The 19,724-nt window shown below is 40.1% G+C and overlaps 1 long non-coding RNA gene across 1 annotated transcript; it reads right to left on the bottom strand.

The window, feature by feature from the left end:
- Positions 1-326: 326 nt before the first annotated feature.
- Positions 327-19,652, bottom strand: LOC121100214. The gene is made up of 2 exons (XR_005831952.1): positions 19,449-19,652; positions 327-635 (listed from the first exon to the last, which is right to left on the bottom strand). It is a non-coding gene; the product is annotated as an uncharacterized LOC121100214 (long non-coding RNA).
- Positions 19,653-19,724: the final 72 nt, after the last annotated feature.

Below are 19,724 nucleotides of genomic sequence, written 5' to 3'. Positions count from 1 at the left end.
AATTAAGTAGACTTAGGGAGCTCTGTATTCTTTCCTGTAATTCACAAAGACCTAATAACTTTGCTCAAATGAGAGGGGAAATAGGCAAATACAGAATTATAGTGAGATATTTTTAATATACCTCTCAGTAATTCACAGAAAGCAAACCAGATCATTAAGGATATAGATTTAGATATACAAACCAATGAACTTGACTTAATTGATGCATACAGAACACCACACCCAACAATTACTATTGTTAATTTAAAAAAACATGCACAGAATATTTAAATAAATTGACCATGTTCTGGAGAACTATTCCTGCATCACAAATTACCCATAAATGTAGAGCTTAAACATAGCAATTTATTATTATCTCTCAAGGTTCTGTAGATTGACTGGGCTCAGATGGGTAGTTTTCACTTGGTGTGTCCAATGTGATTACAGTCAGAAACAGCTGAGAGTAGAGTCATCTGAAGTCTTGACTAGATATCCAAGATAACTAGTCACATGTGCTGGCACCTGGATGCTCTTTGGCCTTTCCTTCTCTTCTCAAGGTATTTCATCCTCCAGGGTCTTTCCACATGGCTCAAGTCTTTCACAGCATGGTGGTCTCAGGGTAGTCACTTCTTACATGGCAGCCATCCTCCAAGAAGCTGGGAGCAAAAGCTGCAAGGCTATTTTTTCTTGGTTAGTTACAGGGCCTGCCTAGATTCCAGGGGATGGAAACTTAGATTTTCCCCCTTTGATGGGGAAGTTGCATAGTCACATAGCAAAAGAGCATGAGGCATTGGAGATATGTTTGTGGCCATCTTTGGAAAATATAATCTGCTACAGACCATATACTGGGTCATAAGGCACGTCTCAACAAATTTCAAAGAACTGAAATATTCAAAATATGTTCTCTAACCACAGTGCAATTAGGCAAGAAATCAATAAAAAATAATAACTAGAAAATCCCCATATCTAAATATTAAGAGCTATACTTCTAAAAAACACATGCATTAAAAAAATCACAATGGAAATTATAAAATATTTTAAACTACATGATAGTAAAATAAAAAAGTTGTGGGATGCTGCCAAAGCCATACTTTAGTAAATTATATAATATTAAATAGATACTTGAGATAAGAATAAAGGCTAAAAATCAATGAGCTAATAAGCATCCATTTCAAGAAACTAGGGGGAAATTTGACAAAAAAAATTAATAACAGAAATAATGTAGATAAGAGGAGAAATTAATGAAATAGGAAACAAATTTATAATAGAAAGGAACAACATCAAAAAATTGTTTCTTTGAAAAGATTAATATAATGGATATATCTCTAACAAGACTGGTCAAGGAAAAGAGAAAGAAGTACCTATAATGAATATCAGAAATGAAAAGAGGAATACATCTCAGATCCTGAATTATTTTTTAAAGATTTTATTTATTTATTTGTGAGAGAGTGAGAGAGAGAGAGAGAGAGAGAGCGCATGGGGGAGGGGAGGCAAAGGGAGAGGGAGAAGAAGACTCCCGCCTGAGCAGGGAGCCCAATGTGGGGCTCAACCCCAGGACCCTGGGATCATGACCTGAGCCAAAAGCAGACGCTTAACTGACTGAACCACCCAGGCTTCCCTCAGATGCTAAATTAAAAACTTAAGGTTTTTGACCAGATCCATGCCAATAAGTTTGAAGATTTAAATGAACTGTCTAAATTCCTAGGAAATATATCTTACTAAAACTGATACAAAAAAAAAGGAAATCTGAATAGCCCTATAACTATAAAAAAAACAATGAATTTATAATATAAAAAGCTTCCTACAGTCCCACAGGTTACTAGCATTGTGATCTGAGCAAGTCATGTAACCTATTTCCCTATCCGAGAAATGAAGATAGTAACATAATGTCATAGGTAATACTGTTTTTTAAAAAAGACTATTTATTTATCTGAGAGATGGGGGGTGGGCGGGAAGGGGCAGAGGGAGAGGAAGAGAGAATCCCAAGTGGACTCTGCTACGTGCAGAGCCAGACATAGGGCTCAATCTCACGAGGATCTCCCGCCCCCCACCCCAGATCACCACGTGCGCTGAAACCAACAGTCTGATGCCTAACTGACTACACCACTCAGATGCCCCTGTCATAGGTAATACTGTGAAGATTAAATGAGATAATACCTGTCAAAGCGCTTTGCACATGGCCTAGCAGTTGCCACATGCTCAATGTATGCTAGCCACTATTAGTCTCCTTTACAGCTTTGTGTGTGTGTCACTGAGTACAGAAACGCGTGTTCTTCAGGCACTCTTGTACGCATGCTCTGAAACGTAGAGCATGGTCTGGTCTTTTCTCTGAAATAAAAGTGCTTAGAGGCAATAGATGTATCTGAAATTTAAAAATAAAATGGAAAGTACATCTAGCCTTACATCGGAAACCGGGGATGTACTGTATGGTGACTAACATAATATAATAAAAAATCATTAAAAAAAAAAAAGAAAAAAAAAGGAAAGTAAATCAGTCTTCTGCTTAAATCAGATTCTCTCTGCTTTCCTTTTGTACACCGGCTCTAATGCCAGTCTTGGAATTTCTCCCGCTGCTCTTGGTGCAATTTTTGTATGTGTACAGAACTACCTACACACCTCCAGGCAAGAATCCCGACTTCAGTAATTGGGAAAGGCTATGGCAACTTGTCATTTCCACTACAACCTAGTCAATTGCTGTTTCCCTTCTTCCATCACCCCTGCAGGGGGGCTGATTTCCCAGGCTGGCGTCTGATTTCCTGTGTTGACTGCTCCCTTCATCTCCAGGGCGTGCGGTACTGGCTAGACAGAATATTGCCCACGTCTCCTGTGTTACATAAAGTTCTTTCCAGCTTATCTGATCTCTTTTCATCCTTTCCCTGTCACTCTGGGGCTCTGCTCAAATCTGGTTGTTTAACATTCTTCAGGAGAGTCTAATTTCCTTGATCAGAGGGCTCTTCATTCCTCCAGTCCCTGCCTCTGCCACCATGAGTGTGTGACATGAACCTATCTCGCTTCCTTTTGGAATTCCCAGCTTCACTTGGCAAGCCCTTCTTCCTGGCATTGTCTTCTTCAACAAGGGTGCCTGCCAGCTCTGGAGCCCTCACCCCTCTCATGGGATTTCCTCCTCGCCACCCTACTGTGATTTCTTCCACCCTGCTCTTATCTTCGGAGTCCATTTCATTTCCTTGTCCTAATGAGTCTCTTCACCACACCTCCTCTGTGTTATGTTTCTTCCTCATTTGTCAGATTTTTAAAAGCTGTTTTCTTCCCTCCTTCCATTCCTACTTGTCCAAGTCCTATTCTAACTTCAAGCATCATCTCAAGGATAAGTCTGAATGAAGCTTCTTTTTCGAGTCCCTCTTCTTGCCCCTCTCCTACCAGGCCTCTTTATTCCACTTACAGCACTGAGGCTACTCAACCGGAAGTTACAATTATTTGTGTATACCTATCAAAGGCCCCGTACTAGTCAGGGACTTGAGGGCAAGGATATTTCTTACTCATCTGTGCAGCTCCCATAGTACCCAGCACAATGCCTGGGGCATGGGAGTTGTTCAAGAAATATTTGTTGAACTGAGTCTGTGAGCATGAGACCCCGGAGGACAAAGGCAAGTATTTCCCCCAGTGTCCAGGCTGGGACCAACAGTGCTGTGATGGGCTTCACTGTTGATGAGGAAACCAGCTGTATGGACCTAGGGGTGTCAGATAAAACAGAGGCTTCCATAACACATGTTTACCAATCTTGTAAAGATTCATTCATTTATTCAACAAACATTTATTGATGACTAGGTGCTTAAATGTGCTGCAAAAAGAGATGTCTAGGAGTAGGACAAATGCCCTCGAGGCTTCTGTAATCCAGCTGGGGAGTCTGAAACATAACAACTGAGTGTAAGGCAAAGTGAAATAAAACGCTGTAACACCGGCACATTCTCTGACAGCACTAGCCCTCGATTTCAGGAGGGGAAAGAAGAGGCATATTGGAATAGATGAGGATGGTTCAGAAGAAGGGTGGCTTTGTTTTTTCTAGTGGACTCCTAGCATTGGCAAGACAATAAGGCCTCTGAACTTCCGGCCCACCCCCTCAAAATCCTGCATCTGATGGGAGTGGGAGGTAGAGTGGGAAGGAGGAAACAAGACAAGTTCCTCTAGACCTGTGCTGTCTAATACGTAGCCACCAGCCAGATGGAGCTATAGAGCACTTAAAATGTGGCTAGTCTGGGCATGCCTGGGTGGTTCAGTCAGTTAAGCATCTGACTCTTGATTTCAGCTCAGGTCATGATCTCTCAAGGTCGTGGGATCGAGCCCCACATTCGGCTCTGTGCTCAGTGTGGAGTCTGCTTGGGATGCTCTCTCCTCTCCCTCTGCCTACCCCCCCACTCTGCTTGTGTGCTCTCCCTTTCTCTCTCAAATAAATAAATAAATAAAATCTTTTTAAAAAATGTAACCAGTCTGAATCGAGATGTACATATATGTAAAAAATGCTCTGGTTTGTGAACACAGGACAAAAAATATAGTTTTTACATTGGTTACACATTAAAAATAATATTTTAGATATACTGAGTTAAATAAAAAATATTATTAAAATTAATTTCACCCATGTCTTTTTACTTTTTTTTTTTTTTAAGATTTTATTTATTTATTTGACAGAGATAGAGACAGCCAGTGAGAGAGGGAACACAAGCAGGGGGAGTGGGAGAGGAAGAAGCAGGCTCATAGCAGAGGAGCCTGATGTGGGGCTCGATCCCGGAACTCCAGGATCACGCCCTGAGCCGAAGGCAGACGCTTTAACCGCTGTGCCACCCAGGCGCCCCTTTTTTTTTTTTTTTAAAGATTTACCCCATGTCTTTTTACTTTTATCACATGACTACTGCACAAGTTTAAATTAGAGATAGGACTTGCATTGGACACCACTGTTCTAAAGGTTGTTCTTCAGGTTCAGAGAGCCTAGAAAATTTGGAAACCACCTGAGGGAAATGGATTCCGATACTGAATCAGGACACAAGCCCAGTGGTATTTACCAGTCCTGACCTATATTCAAATTCCCACGGACTTCCGTCATCATCACTTGAGTCTGGGCTGGGCAGAGTCAGCGCACAGATAGGAAACCTGGTTCTGTCCCATCTGCATTTCCTTATGACTCAGGCCATGGGAACATATGTGACAGGGAGTTGGTTTGTTTTCTGTGTTTCTTTCAAGCAGCTTCCTTGAAGACCCAAACAGCTCTTGAATAGCAAAGGTAAGGGACAGATCTGGTAGAGTCTTCCATAACAACAACTATGTTTTTGATCATTAATCAAGTTAGTATACTTCTTGCCTGGGAGGATTTATAACACAATGTTGACCGATCTTTAAGAAGTTAAAAATGATATGTATTACTGAAATAAAACACTGAGGGTGTGAGAATAACAAAGCCTTGATGGAGGAGCTCTAGCTACTGATAACACAGTTCAGTTGCCCATCTTGGGCATCTAGGTTCCCAACTATCCCGCTCTACCCTACTGCCCTTACCCCTTGTGAGAGATCACAACCGTCTGACTATTGCTCCAAGATTGTGCCCAGGCACTGATATCTTCAATGTTCTCTCAGCTCCAAGCCTTGACTCTTGATATTTCCTTTGCCAGTAATATTCTTCTGCCTCCCTTATGCCCCACTGTTTCAAGATCTATTTAAAAAATGAGATAGAACTACTACTTGGATTCCTTTTGTTTTAATTAAACTCTTTTGCAAGAAATAAGGATCCATAGACAAACTCAAGTAATAGGACTTCATTTTAAGATGACTTGTGGCAATAAAGAAGATAGGCAAACTGTGGAAATCCAAGATTAGGAACTCTTCTGAATCCAGGATGTCACTAGGCATCTCAGGGGCAGAAGTTAAGGGGTCTTCACTCTACTGTTCTGCCATTTATGTGACTCAGCTACTAAGACTTTGCTTATTGGAGAGTTCCCCACTTCTGGCTTCCTCAGCATCCATTCTGTAGCTTTTCTGGAGCTCACTACTTTTGCATACTCGTAGTTTCTGTTTCCTCAGTAACTTAGCCTTACTCAAGAACTATGTTAGCCTTAAAAATAAAACTCCAGTTACTTTACCAGCAATGGGTTTATTTGGGAATAGCAGAGAACTGCAATCCGGGACAAGCAAGCTACAGCAAAACCATAGGCAAGTCCAGACAACAAAGAACCCCTTTTTATAGAGGAAAGCGGGAATTTGGAAGGGCTATTATAAATAAAAAGTCCATTGGAGTAAACTGGGAGTTCAAAGTATAGTGGCTTTTCATTGGTTGAAGTTGTGACAGTCTCACCAGCTAGGATGTTGCCAACGGCGAAGGAAAAACTTTCTCCCTCGTGCTGGGATGGTGAAGAAATATCCACCTGCAAGGTCTGTCTCTACCTGTAGGGTTTGCAATTCACAAGGAGTAGTAGGGTGTGAGAGCTCCCTCTGCTGGCCTCTCCACTCCTTTCTGAACAAAGGTTTCCTTTTATTAATTTTCATAATTACAACTTGCTTCTGGACCCACCTCTTCCTTCTTAACATCTTTTCAGCTTCAGTTCTTGTCCCTAATTGCCTGATTCCCTCTTTATTTTCTATTTCAGGTTCTAGAGAGCAACCCGCGGTTATCTTACTTTTTAGACAGAATTTCTCCACTGAACTGCATCATTAGTATCTGATCAGCCTGTGGATCTGGCTGACTTCGGGGTATCAGGTACCCACACATGGTCTGATCGACTGTGGACTAACAAACATGGCTGCCCAAGTTCTCTCAGCATCATGATGGCCATGTCCAGGATACTTTCACTTGTATCATTGTAGTCCTTATAACAATCCTGCAAATAGATATCATTCTATCTTCTACAGATGAAGAAACTGGGGAACAGAGAGGTTACTCAAGGCAAAGCCAGAATGCAACCCTAAATCTGCCATCAGAAATCCCATGCAGCAACCTCAATGGAACGTGTTAAGTGAATTCTCTTGGAAACAAAACTACAAGGCAGAGAGATGTCAGAAGTAGGACAACGCTACTGCTGCTCTCTGTTCCTCCCACAACTGCATGAGGGGCAGGTTTTCCTAGAACTCACCTATGGTTTATGAGCATGTGCTGTGTGTGTGAGAGAGAGACTGCCCCGTGGATTCAAACCAAGGATATTACTTAGAGTAAAGCCTGATGAGTGAAATCTAAGATGGATCCATCTTGTACCACAACCCACTTTAAGGTAAATACAGATGCATCAACCTAACCTGATATAAAAACCCAGATTTATAAAAACAAGTCAATGAAAATATAATTACTTTTTTCCCTGTTGCAACTTCTTCCCCTCTTACTCTGGACCCTAGGTTATGGAAGTGGTGTGGGAGTGGTTGGAGGGAAACCATTAGGCTTAAGGCTCTTCAGAGTCCTCCTTGTCCCAAAATAAAGTAGGTCAGGAAGATTCTGCACATGTGGGCACAGGGTAGGTGTGGTGGGGCCAACTGAGGATGGAGCCAAGTTACTAACGCACCTCTCCATGATTAATTAGGAGATGCGAAAAGGTGGAGTTGGATGAAGTAACATACAGGAAGCCTTTAGAAAATGCCTAGCTGTACTCATTTACAATGGCTGCTGTAATGAATTACCACAAACTCAGTAGCTTAAAACAACACACATTTGGGAGTGACATGACCAAGATGGCAGAGTAGGAAACCCCTCCATCTCTCCATAAAGATCAACAATTAGACAGTTATCCACAAATAAAAATAGCGCTGGAGAGCTCTGGAGTCCACTTAATAAACGTCAGCAGTGCAGTTAAACAAAAAATTTGAGAACAACCACACAAAAAGGGAAGGAAGAACAGCTCTGTTTTGCTGCATCAACCCATCCCGCCAGCCAGCATTGCTTAGCACCAAGAGGGAACTCCCAAGTTAGAAAGAGTTCACCTCACCAGGAAAGGAAGAGCAGGGTGGGCAACGGGCACTTGATAAGGATCATGTAGTTGATGGAGTAGACCCCAGTGACGTGAGCTGATAAGTCACCATGACCCCCAGACTGGGTGCCAAAGGGTGTTCATCATCACTAGACCTGCCTTACAAGAAATGCTGAAACAAAAGGATGCTAACTAGTAACGTAAAAACATGTGAAAATGAACAACACAGGAATGCCTGGGTGGCTCAGTCAGTTAAATGTCTGCCTTCAGCTCAGGTCATGATCCCAGGGTCCTGGGATGGAGCCCTGCAGTGGGCTCCCTGCTCCCTCCTCCCCACTCTGTTCTCTCTCACCATCTCTGTCGCTATCTCTGTCACTATCTCTGTCTCTGTCTCTCTCTCAAATAAATAAATAAATAAAATATTTAAAAAGAAAAAAAAGAAAAGAAACAACATACTGGTAAAGACAAGTATATAGTCGGATTGAGAATACTCTAATATTGTAATATAGTGGTGTGTTTACCACTTAACTCTAATATAAAGCTTGAGGAACAAAAGTATTAAAAATACCTATAACTACAATAACTTATTAATGGATACACAATATAAAAAGATGTAAAGTATGAAACATAAAATGTGGTAGGCGACAGAAAAAAAAGGTAGATTTTTGTATACAGTTGAAGATGTTAGCAGTTCGAAATAATCAGACTACAACATCTCTAAGATGTTTCAAGTGAGCCTTAGGGTAACCATAAAACAAAAACCTATAGGAGATACATACAAGACAAAAAGGGAACAGAAGTATACCACTATGGAAAATCATCAATTCACAAAGGAAGACAGCAAGAGAGAAAAGAAGGAACAAAGGAACTACAAAACAGGCAGAAAACAATGAACAAGATGACAATACTAAGTCCTTATTTATCAACAATTACTTTAAGTGTAAATGGATTTAATGTTCCAATCAAAAGGCATAGAGTGGCTGTATGGATTAAAAAACATGACTCAACTATATGCTGCCTACCAGAGATTTATTTCAGCTTCAGAAACTCACATAGACTCAAAGTGAAGGGTGAAAAAGGATATTTCATGCAAGTAGAAAAGAAAAAACAGCAGAGGTAGCTATACTTAGATCAGACAAAATAGACTTTAAGTCAAAAACTGTAACAAGAGACAAAGAACATCATCATATAAGCCTAAAGGGGTCAATTCATCAAGAGTATATAATAATTGTAAATATATATGCACCCAACATTGGAACAACTAAATATATTAAGCAAATGTTCAGATCTGAAGGGAGTAATAGATAATAATACAATAATAATAAGGGACTTCAATACCCCACTTTCAACAATGGATAGATCACCCAGATGGAAAATCAATAAGGAAACATTGGACTTGGCTATTCTTTAGACCAAGTGGACCTAACAGACATACAGAGAACAATTCATCCAATGACAGCAGAATACACATTCATCTCAAGCACACCTGGAACATTCTTCAGGATAGATTATGATAGGTCACAAAACAAGTCTCAGCGAATTAATAAATACTGAAACTGTACCAAGTATCTTTTCTGATTACAATGGTATGAAATTAGAAATTAATAACAGAAGGAAAACTGGAAAGTTCACTAATAATGTGGAAATCAAGCAACAAGCTCCTGGACAACCAATGGGTCAAAGATGAAATCAAAAGGGAAGTAAAAAAATATATTGAAAGAAATTAAAATGGAAACACAATGTATCAAAACTTGGAGGATGCAGAAAAAGCAATTCTAAGAGGTAAGTTTATAGCCATAAATGCCTACATTAAGAAAAAGAAAAGATCTCGAATAAATAGTCTAACTTCACATGTCAAGGAACTAGAAAAAGAACAAACTAAGCCCAAAGTTATCAGAAGGAAGGAGATAACAAAAGTCAGAGCAGAAATAAATGAAATAGAGAATGGAAAAACAGTAGAAAAGATCAACAAAAATGAGTTGGTTTTTTGAAAAGATCAACAAAACTGGCAAATCTTTGACTAGATTTACCAAGAAAAAGAGAGAGGTCTCAAACAAATAAAATTATAAATGAAAAAGGAGATATTACAGTTGATACCACAGAAATACAAAAGATCATAAGAGACTTCTATGAACAGTTACACACTAACAAATTGGAAAACCTAGAAGAAATGGATAAATTCTTAGAAACATATAACCTACCAAGTCTGAATCATGAAGAAATAGAAAATCTGAATAGACCAATAACAAGTAAGAAGACTGAACCAGTAATCAAAAACCTACCAACAAAGTAAAGCCCATTGGAATGGATAATTTCACTGGTGAATTCTACCCAACATTTAAAGAATTGATGCCAAGTCTTCTCAAACTCTTCCAAAAATTTGAAGAGGATACACTCCCAAACCCATTTCATAAGGTCTGCATTACCCTGATTCTAAAGCTAGATAAGAACACTACACAAAATGAGAATGCACTTACCTTTATGAGCACTGAGTAATATATGGAATTGATGAATCACTATATTGTACACCTGAAACTAATATAACACTGTATGTTAACTACACTGGAATTAAATTTTTTAAAAAGGCTTAAAAAATCCAAAAATAAAGAACACTACCTGACATGAAAACTATAGGCCGATATCCCTATTAATATATAGACACAAAATTTCTCGACAAAATACTAGCAAACTGAATTCAAGAGCACATTAAAAGGATCATAACATGATCAAGTGGGATTTATCCCTGGATGCAAAAATGGTTCAACACATGCAAATCATAAATATGACACACCGTATTAATAGAATGAAAGACAATAATCGTATGATTGTGTCAATAGAGGCAGAAATAGAATTTGGCAAAACTCAACACCTTTTCATGATAAAAACACTCAACAGGGGCACCTGGGTGGCGCAGTCGTTAGACGTCTGCCTTCGGCTCAGGGCGTGATCCTGGCATTCTGGGATCGAGCCCCACATCAGGCTCCTCCACTAGGAGCCTGCTTCTTCCTCTCCCACTCCCCCTGCTTGTGTTCCCTCTCTCACTGGCTGTCTCTCTGTGTCAAATAAATAAATAAAATCTTAAAAAAAAAAAAACACTCAACAAATTGGAAATAGAAGGAACATACGTTAATCAGCCATGAGAAAGAAGAAAATTCTGCTATTGCTGACAACATGAATGAACCTTAAGGGCATTATGCTGAGTGAAGTAAGTCAGACAGAGGAAGACAAATACCACATGACCTCATTTATATGTGAAATCTAAAAACTGAACTCACAGAAACAGAGTAGAATGGTGGTTGCCAGAGGCTGAGGTGTGGGAGTGATGGGGGGATAGTGGTCAAAGGGTACAACTTTCAGTTACAAAATGATTAAGTTCTGGGGATCTAATGTACAGCATGGTGACTACAATTAACAATTAATGTTTTGTGTACTTGAAAGTTGCTATGAGAACAGAGCTTTACTATTCTCCCCATAACAATGACAAAATGGTAATTATGTGAGCTGAAGGATGTAACTAACCCTATTGCAGTAAACACCTCCCGATATATATGTGTATCAAATCATCACATTGTACACCTTAAATTTACACAATGTTATGTGTCAATTATATCACCACAAAGCTTAAAACAAATGCTGCCACACATTTATTATCTTACAGTCGTGGAGGTCAGAAGTCTGAAATCCGTTTCAGTGGGCCTTTCAAAACCAAGGTATCTGCAAGGCCACACACCCTCTCAAGGCATAATAAACAACCTGTTTCCTTGTCTTTTCCAGCATCTAGAGCTGCATTCTCTGGTGGCACATTCCTCCGCCTTGAAAGCCAGCAGTGCAGCGACTTGTTTTAGGCGTCACATTGCCGTCTTTTGTAGTAACATATGCCTTTGATCCCCTCTTACAAGGACACCTCTGGTTACATTTAGGATCCACCAAGTTCATCTAGTATAATTTCCCCACCTCAAGATCTTTAATTTAATAACACCTGCAAAAGTCCCTTTTGCCACATAAGGTAACATTCGTAGGTTCCAGGGATTAGCACCTGGGTGTATTTGGGGCCATTACTCAGCCTGCCACATTGGCATAAAGACAATGCTTAAGAAACATTAGCTATTATTATTATTACTGGGCTAAGTACTTCATGTGTATCACCTCATTTAATCCTCACTACAACCCTATGAGGTAGAGACTGTGTCCCCACCTTACAGAAAAGAGGTTTGAAAGCAGACGGCAAGTGGAATTCCAACTCAAGAGACTAAACCCAGAGCCCATGCCATCAGCCACGGTCACAGTCTGGCTTTGGGGAGCACACCTATTACTCTCCCCTTACAGTAATGGTGAAGCACCATCCTACTTTTCTATTTCAGTCATTTGAATGGATACATGTTTTCTTGGGGAGGGGAGATCCTTCCCCAAGGACTGGACTCTGTTTCAGGATACGGAGTCTATCGTGCACTTTCCCTTGTGGCTTGGTGCTCTGTACATACTGAAAATGAAATCAATGTTGTTGATTTAACTGTCAAAGCTGGAGACCATAAAGACAATTAAGTGCAAACAATACTGATCAAACAGAACAAAATCCACATCCTTATTTTGCCAACCCTCAGAGGCTGACACAGTGAGAAAGGTGAATTGAAACAGAGGAGTTTAGTTTTACCTTCTAAAGGTCAGCCACTCTATTGGTCTGGAACATGTAGAGATTATAACTACTTTTTGGGAAAGCATCTCCTATTTATCCATAAAGAAAAAATACTGTTTTGTTAATCAGAATGTTCTAGTTATCCTGGCACGTTGGGACTGTGGTTAAACTCAGCATACTATGGGATGGGTAGGAGGTGGACAACATTCAACAGGAGAAAGTCAAATCAGCAAATAAATTATGAAGAAAGAGGTATCTACAAGGTCAGAGTGATAAGCATTCTGGGTGACAGTGGAGAAAAGCAGTGTGAAGGAAAAGTGATAGAAATTATATGATGAAGGTGGGGGACCTGGGTGGTTCAGTTGATTGAGGACTGAATGTCTGACTCTCAGGGTTGTGAGACTAAGCCCCAGCCTCCCCTCCCCCACATTTGGGCTCAGAGCTCAGCTCTTTGTCTGCTTGTCCCTCTTCCTCCCCTCTGCTGCCCCCCCAATAAATAAATAAATAAACAAACAAACAAATAAATAAATAAAATGTTAAAAAAAAGTTCGTGATGAAGGCACATATTTCTGAGAGATAATGAAACATGATGAAAGAGAAGAAGAAAACAAAAGCTTAGAATTAGGCAAAGAGAAGGGGAGGCAGTTGAAGATTGTCTCTAAAGCAATCTGAGAGAAAGAACCAGAAGTGGCCATATAAAAACTGAGCCATCTCATAATAGACCTGTTTTTCTTCAGAAGGGGTAAGTGCTAGCCAGCACTTAGTATATCTGAGAAATCATCATCACAGCCTTGTCTTTGATGAATTCTGCAGCAGCCACCCCAGAAGACTGACTCACCAAAGCCTCCTTTTTCCTTCCTAACTGATACATGCCCTGACTGGACTGGGGTGGGAGAAAAAGACGGAAACTACAATAAGTAACAGAGCATCCTTACTAACATCTCCAAGGCACTAACTAGGGGAATCAAGGTGGCTGAAGTCTTAGGGGTTTTAGATTTCCACCCATACAGCACCAAGGGGATTGAACGGATACGCTATTGGTTCATCTCCCTTTCCTGTGAGCAAATCTGGGTGGAAATCAAAATGTCACTAAGAAGGTTGCACAGTGAGCATGAAACCAGGGGATGAGGGAGGGGGTGTGCTGGATGTTTGCGAGGGCGGATGGCACCCTGCTTTGCTGGCCTGATGCCTCCACAGCTGTTAGTGGGACTGGCTCCTCATATCCTTAGGTCAGAGACCTGTCTCTCCAGGATGGTTTTGGAAACCAAAAACCCCTCCTGCTAGCACATTTTTTTCTTCCTACGTTATTTCGTAATTGATTAGGTTTAAACCTAACTTAATCTAATCGCATCCCGTTCACATTTTCCTGAGATGACAATATACTCATACCAGTTTAATCTGATCTGGGTGTCTCTGAGATTCATCTGTTACACATTTACAAATAATCCCTTTGGCTAGATCATTTCTGGGGGTGTCGGATCTCATTCCTTTCATTTGGGTCTTCCTGATTTTATTCTAAGTTTGTTCATTTCCATTTCACTTTTTTCACTTCCCTCAATCCTGTCCTCTATGCCTTCCACTGTTTTTAGCAGTGCCTACTCCTTTGTGATACTTCCAGTTTTGCTTTCATTTTTTTTTTGGATGATTTTGTTTTATTCTGTGTTCCTTCCTGAGGTCTTCTGGCTCACATTTCATTTCTTTCTGATATTTCACTATCAGAAATTCACTGATATTTCGCTCCTTTTCATCTCTATGCTATTTTCTTACAAAGGCAAATATATTATTTAATTTTTTCACGCACATTAATTTTGTAAAATTTATTTATAGAAAAGTTGCAAGTACAATACAAAGAACTTTATTTCCTAACCCAATTGTCAACATTATATCCCATCAAGCTCAGGAAATTAATATTGATATATAGTATTACTATCAGATAATCCTCCAAACCTACTCAAATTTTACCAATTGCCCCAGGAATGTCCTTTATGCAAATGAATCCAATTCAGAATCACATGTTCCATTTAGTTGTCTTGTCTTTTTAATTTCCTTCAATCCTTTAATTTCCTTTAATTTTCTTCAACCTGTCTTTTTAATTTCCTTCAATCTTCAGGCTTTCTTTGACTCCCATGACATTGACACATTTAAAGATTACAGATGAATTATTGCAGGATGTCCCTCAATTTGAGCCTGTCTAATATTTTCTCATGATTAGATTCAGCTTATCCATTTTTTGCTATGAATATCTCCACTGTTTTCTTCTCATTGCATCCCATCAAGTGGTAAATAATTTCAGTATGTCGCATATTAAGTCTGATAACTTGATTAAGTTGGTATATGCCAGGCTTCTCCACTATAAAGTTACTCTTTTCCCCTATGTAATTAGTAAGTATTTTGTGGGGAGGTGCTTTGGGTTATGTAACTACACATACACAAAGTTTCCATTTATTAATTGATTTTTATCAGTATGGACTTATGGTTCCTATTTTATTCAATGGGTTATGATCTGTTATTATTATAATTCATTTTTATGTTCAAATTGCTTGTGACTTGGCCAGTAGAAGCCTCTTCAAGCTGGCTTCTGTGTCCTTTGATATGTCCCATCATTCGTGGTATACTTCCTTACTCTCTGGCACAACAAGATGTTCCAGGTTCATTTTGTACTTTTGTTGTTCAGCCCTAGATTAAATCATTTCTTTAAGCAGCCCTGGTTCCTTTTCCTAAAGTTTTTTTTTGTTGTTGTTGTTGTTTTGTAACAGAGATTTTCTTTCTTTCTTTCTTTCTTTCTTTCTTTCTTTCTTTCTTTCTCTCTTTCATTTTTTTAAAAGACTTTTTATTTATTTATTTGAAAGAGAGAGAGAGCATGAGCCAGGGGGCAGGGGGTGAAAGGGCAGAGGGAGAGGGAGAAGCAGACTCTCTGCTGAGCAGGGAGCCCAATGCGGGGCTCGACCCTAGGACCCCAACATCATGACCTGAACCAAAGGCAGATGCTTAACCAACTGAGCCACCCAGGTGCCTGGAATCTGAAACAGACTCTGGGATGAGTGTGAAGCCTGATGTTGGGCTCGATCTCATGACCCTGAGATCACAACCTGAGCTGAAAACCAAGAGGGTCACGCTTAACCAACTGAGCCACCCAGGCTTCCCATTCTTTTCCTAACCTTCCTTGAACATTATTAATGGCAGGTATGTTACTAGTTCCTTAGGGAGGCCCATTCATCTCATTCATTGCATATGGACTTTATTAGTTTAACTCTCATTGGTAACCTTATTTCCAAGGTCTGCAAGAAACTTCATAGTTTCTTTTTTTTCTTTTTGTTTTTGTTTTCTTTGTTTTGTTTTTCTTTCTTTTGTTGTAAATAACCAGATTGGAGTAACGTGAACAGTTGATGACCAAATGGCGAAATCAGGATTTTACAACTCTATTGACCTTTAGAAAACTAAGGCCCCATGGCACACTTTACTCGTTAGTACACAGTGTTATCTGCACCTGAAGTAACCCAGTGTTTATGATAGGATACTGCCTGGACTAAAGTCTCCCTTTTTCTAGATATGTGACCCTGGAGGATATGCATCCTGTGATTTAATTTTTAAATTCCAATAGGAAATGTATCAACAACTTGGAGTTGTATTCAGTGGAGAGTGCCTCAAAGTGCTGTGCTGAATGGGAAAGTTAGGCAGAGACCCAGAGAACTGGGCCGAGCAGGCCGCCAGCAAAGGCAAAGCCAGCATTTTATCCTCTATTCAGTAAAATGCCTAGAAAAATCTGTTCGTCACCATCATGAATGCTGGTCTCTGTTAGGAAATTATGTAGAAATGTCACACCAAATTGTTTAAATACTATAATAACTTGCTTTTTTACTTTAAAAATGTCAGTTTCTTAAGAATCCTTGTCAACTCGCCCTTTTATTTTTTCTTAAAAGGGCCTCAGTCATAGAATATATTTCTAAATTTGTCTCCTGCCTTTCCAAATCTCTTCACTCTCAGGCAACAACCTTCAATACAGTTTCAAAGTGTTATTGTTCATGAGAAAACAAATACCTCTCCAAAGTGTGGCCATTCTGTCATATTTTGGTGTCAGACCCCTGCTTTGGTTCTGGTATTCTGTTTACTTAATTTAAAAGTCAGTGAGTATCTACTTCAAGTGGCCCGCAGCTCTTAAGCCATTCCTAGGGCTTTCTTCATCATCAGCTTCACCCACTGGAAAGCCACGCTTGAAAGACTGTGAAGGAACTCCACAAAGCAAGAAGGCAAAGCTGAGTTTTAAGTTCAGGTGCATGAGGGAAGCCAGGTAACCCCAACTTAGTCCATCTCTCCAGGCAAAGCCTGCTCAGAAGCTGAGTGCAGGAGGTGCTGGTGGAACCTGCCAAGTATAGCCTAGCCTTGTGGGATGTGTCTCAAAGCAATGCACATGACAGACTCTACAAGTCCCCTGCAAAAATTCACCCCATTGCATTGTCACACCTTACCCCCTGCCCTGACACATACTTTCATTTTTGTCACTACTGGGGTTCCAGAGCTTGATCCATGTCTATCATCAAATCTTTTTTTTTTTTTTTTGATCTCCTACACTGTCCAAAACACTTCATCAGATTCTGTTTTTAAAAACAAGGCCTTGGCGAGGGTTCTGGAGAAAAAGAAAATTGGTGAGGATGTAGAGAAAAAAGAACCTTCATGAACAGTTGGTGGGAATACAAGCTGATGAGGCCACTGAAGCAAACAGTATGGAGGTTCCTCAAAAAATTAAAAATAGAATTATCATCTGATCTAGGAACTCCACTACTGAGTATTTACCCAAAGAAAACAAAAACACTAATTTGAAAAGATATATGCACCCTATGTTTATTGCAGCATTATTTACAATAATTGTGATACGGAGCCAACTCAAGCATCCATCCATAAATGAGTGAAGAATTGGTATATATTTATAACAGAATATTACTTAGCCATAAAAAAGAGTAAGATTTTGCCATTTACAACAATATGGATGGACCTAGAAGGTATAATGCTAAGTGAAAGAAGTCAGTCAAAGAAAGACAAATACCATGATCTTACTCATATGTGGAATTTAAGAAACAAAACAAACAGAGAAAAAAGAGACAACAACAACAACAAAACACTCTTAATTATAGAGAACAAACTGCCAGAGAGGAGATGGGTAAGGGATGGGTGAAATAAGTGAAGGGAATTATGAATACACATATTGTGATGAGCACTGAGAAATGTATAGAATTGCTGAATTATTATATTGTATACCTGAAGCTAATATAACACTATGTTATTTGTACTTCAATTAAAAAAAAATGAGCTGCACTACACATGCATTAAAAATCTAAAAATTTTTTAATTTTACTTATTTATTTGAGAGAGAGAGTAAAAAGCGAGAGAGAGACACACAGAGAGAGAGAGAGCACGAGCGCACAAGCAGGCGGAGGGGCAGAGGGAGCCTACTGAGCAAAGAGCCTGATGCCGACCTCGATCCCAGGACCCTGGGATCATGATCCAGGGATCATGACCTGAGCTGAAGGCAGACGCTTAACCTACTGAGCTACACAGGTGCCCTAAAACATCTAAAATTATTTAGAAACTGACCATATCAACTGTTGGTAAGGATTTGGAAAAACTGGAACTCTCAGCTCTGGCTGCACAGCTGCTGGAAATGTAAAGTGTGCAACCACTTTGGAAAACAGTTTAGAAGTTCCTCAAATGGCTCAACATAGAGTAACAATGACCCAATAACCCAGAAGAAAGGAAAGCCTATGTCCACATCAAAACTTGTTCATGAATGTTCAGAGCAACCATATTTGTTAATAGTAAAAAACTAGAAACAACGCATGTGTCCACAAACATGTATATGAAAAACACATTGTGGTATATCCATACCAAGAAATGATACTCAGCAGTAAAAAGGAATGAACTATTGATATATGTAACAACTTGGATGACTGTCAAAACAATTGTGGTAAGTGAAAAGAACCAGACTAAAAAAATACCCACTTTTTATACCATTTATATAAAATTCTAGAAAATGCAAACTAATCTGTAGGGAAGAAAGAAGAGCAACGGTTACTTTGGATAGGGAGATGACTTTTGAGGAGGATAGATATGCTCATTATCTTGAATATGGTGATGGCTTAACAATGTACACATATATCAAAACTTATCATAGTGTGTACTTTAAATATTGGCTGTTCACTGTATGTCAATTATACTTCAATAAAGCTGTTTAAAAATTAAAAGGAAAATGGAAAGTAAGACACTTAATAGATTAAGAAAAAAAAAAGAAAGAAAGAAAGAAAGAAAGAAAGAAAGAAAGAAAGAAGAAATGAGGCCTTGCCCTCAGTGGCCTTCCAGAGCATTTGGGGAAAGGATGACTACAGGTGAAAGTACGGCTGGGACCCATTCATGGGTCATGCATTGAGTGCCACAGAGAGATATCTTCAAGGGCTGGGCACTGGGGCAAGTCTCCTGAAGGAGATAAAATGAACCAGCAGCATGGCTGGGCATGGGGAGAGGCTGTAGGGAATGAGATCCTGAGCACTGTTCTCAAAGGAGGGAAAGGCCTTTATGGACTTAGGCCTGTCCTGAGGGAAGCTCTCCCCTTGGAGTGAAACTCCACTCCTGAGGAAAAAGAGACTTCAAGGAAGAATATAGGCAGAAATCCTGCTTCTTAAGAGAGAGAGGGTTTGCAGATTCCATTTCATAGCTTCTTTCCTCTGATGCAGCAAGCCCATGGGATGGTACACCAATTCATTCATTCATTCACTCTTACTAGTACCAGGCGCTTCGCGGGATGCTGGGGACACGGGGACAATGTGGAGGTTGCGTCAGTGTAGAGCCTGTACCTGAAAGTGCAGAGCGTGTCCTACCTGTGGCCTCAGCATTTCAATGCTAATACAAATGCAGACCCTCGGGCCTCACCCCTAGGCAAGACCTAGACTTACCCTATCAGGAATCTCAGTGCTGGTCCTGAGACTCGGCTCCACTTTGCAGAACCCCCTTCTCCTGCAGCTGAAGTCTGAGGGCAATGGTCAGGTGGCTGTTGTCTCTGCAGGCTACTTTCAGTGCAGCAGTGTTCCCTTGGATTTGAGGCTGACAGAAACAGCAGTGCCGGCAGATGGCTGCGGCGGCCGGGGTTCCCCCCTCCCCAGTCCTCTCCCCAGCCTCTTCCCTAGCCCCCTCCCCAGCCTCCTCCCCAGCCCCCTCCCAACGTCCTCCCA

The sequence above is a fragment of the Ursus maritimus genome, unplaced genomic scaffold (assembly GCF_017311325.1).
Source record: "Ursus maritimus isolate PB19 unplaced genomic scaffold, ASM1731132v1 scaffold_35, whole genome shotgun sequence".
NCBI lineage: Eukaryota > Metazoa > Chordata > Mammalia > Carnivora > Ursidae > Ursus > Ursus maritimus.
This window is presented reverse-complemented; position numbering and strand designations above follow the sequence as displayed.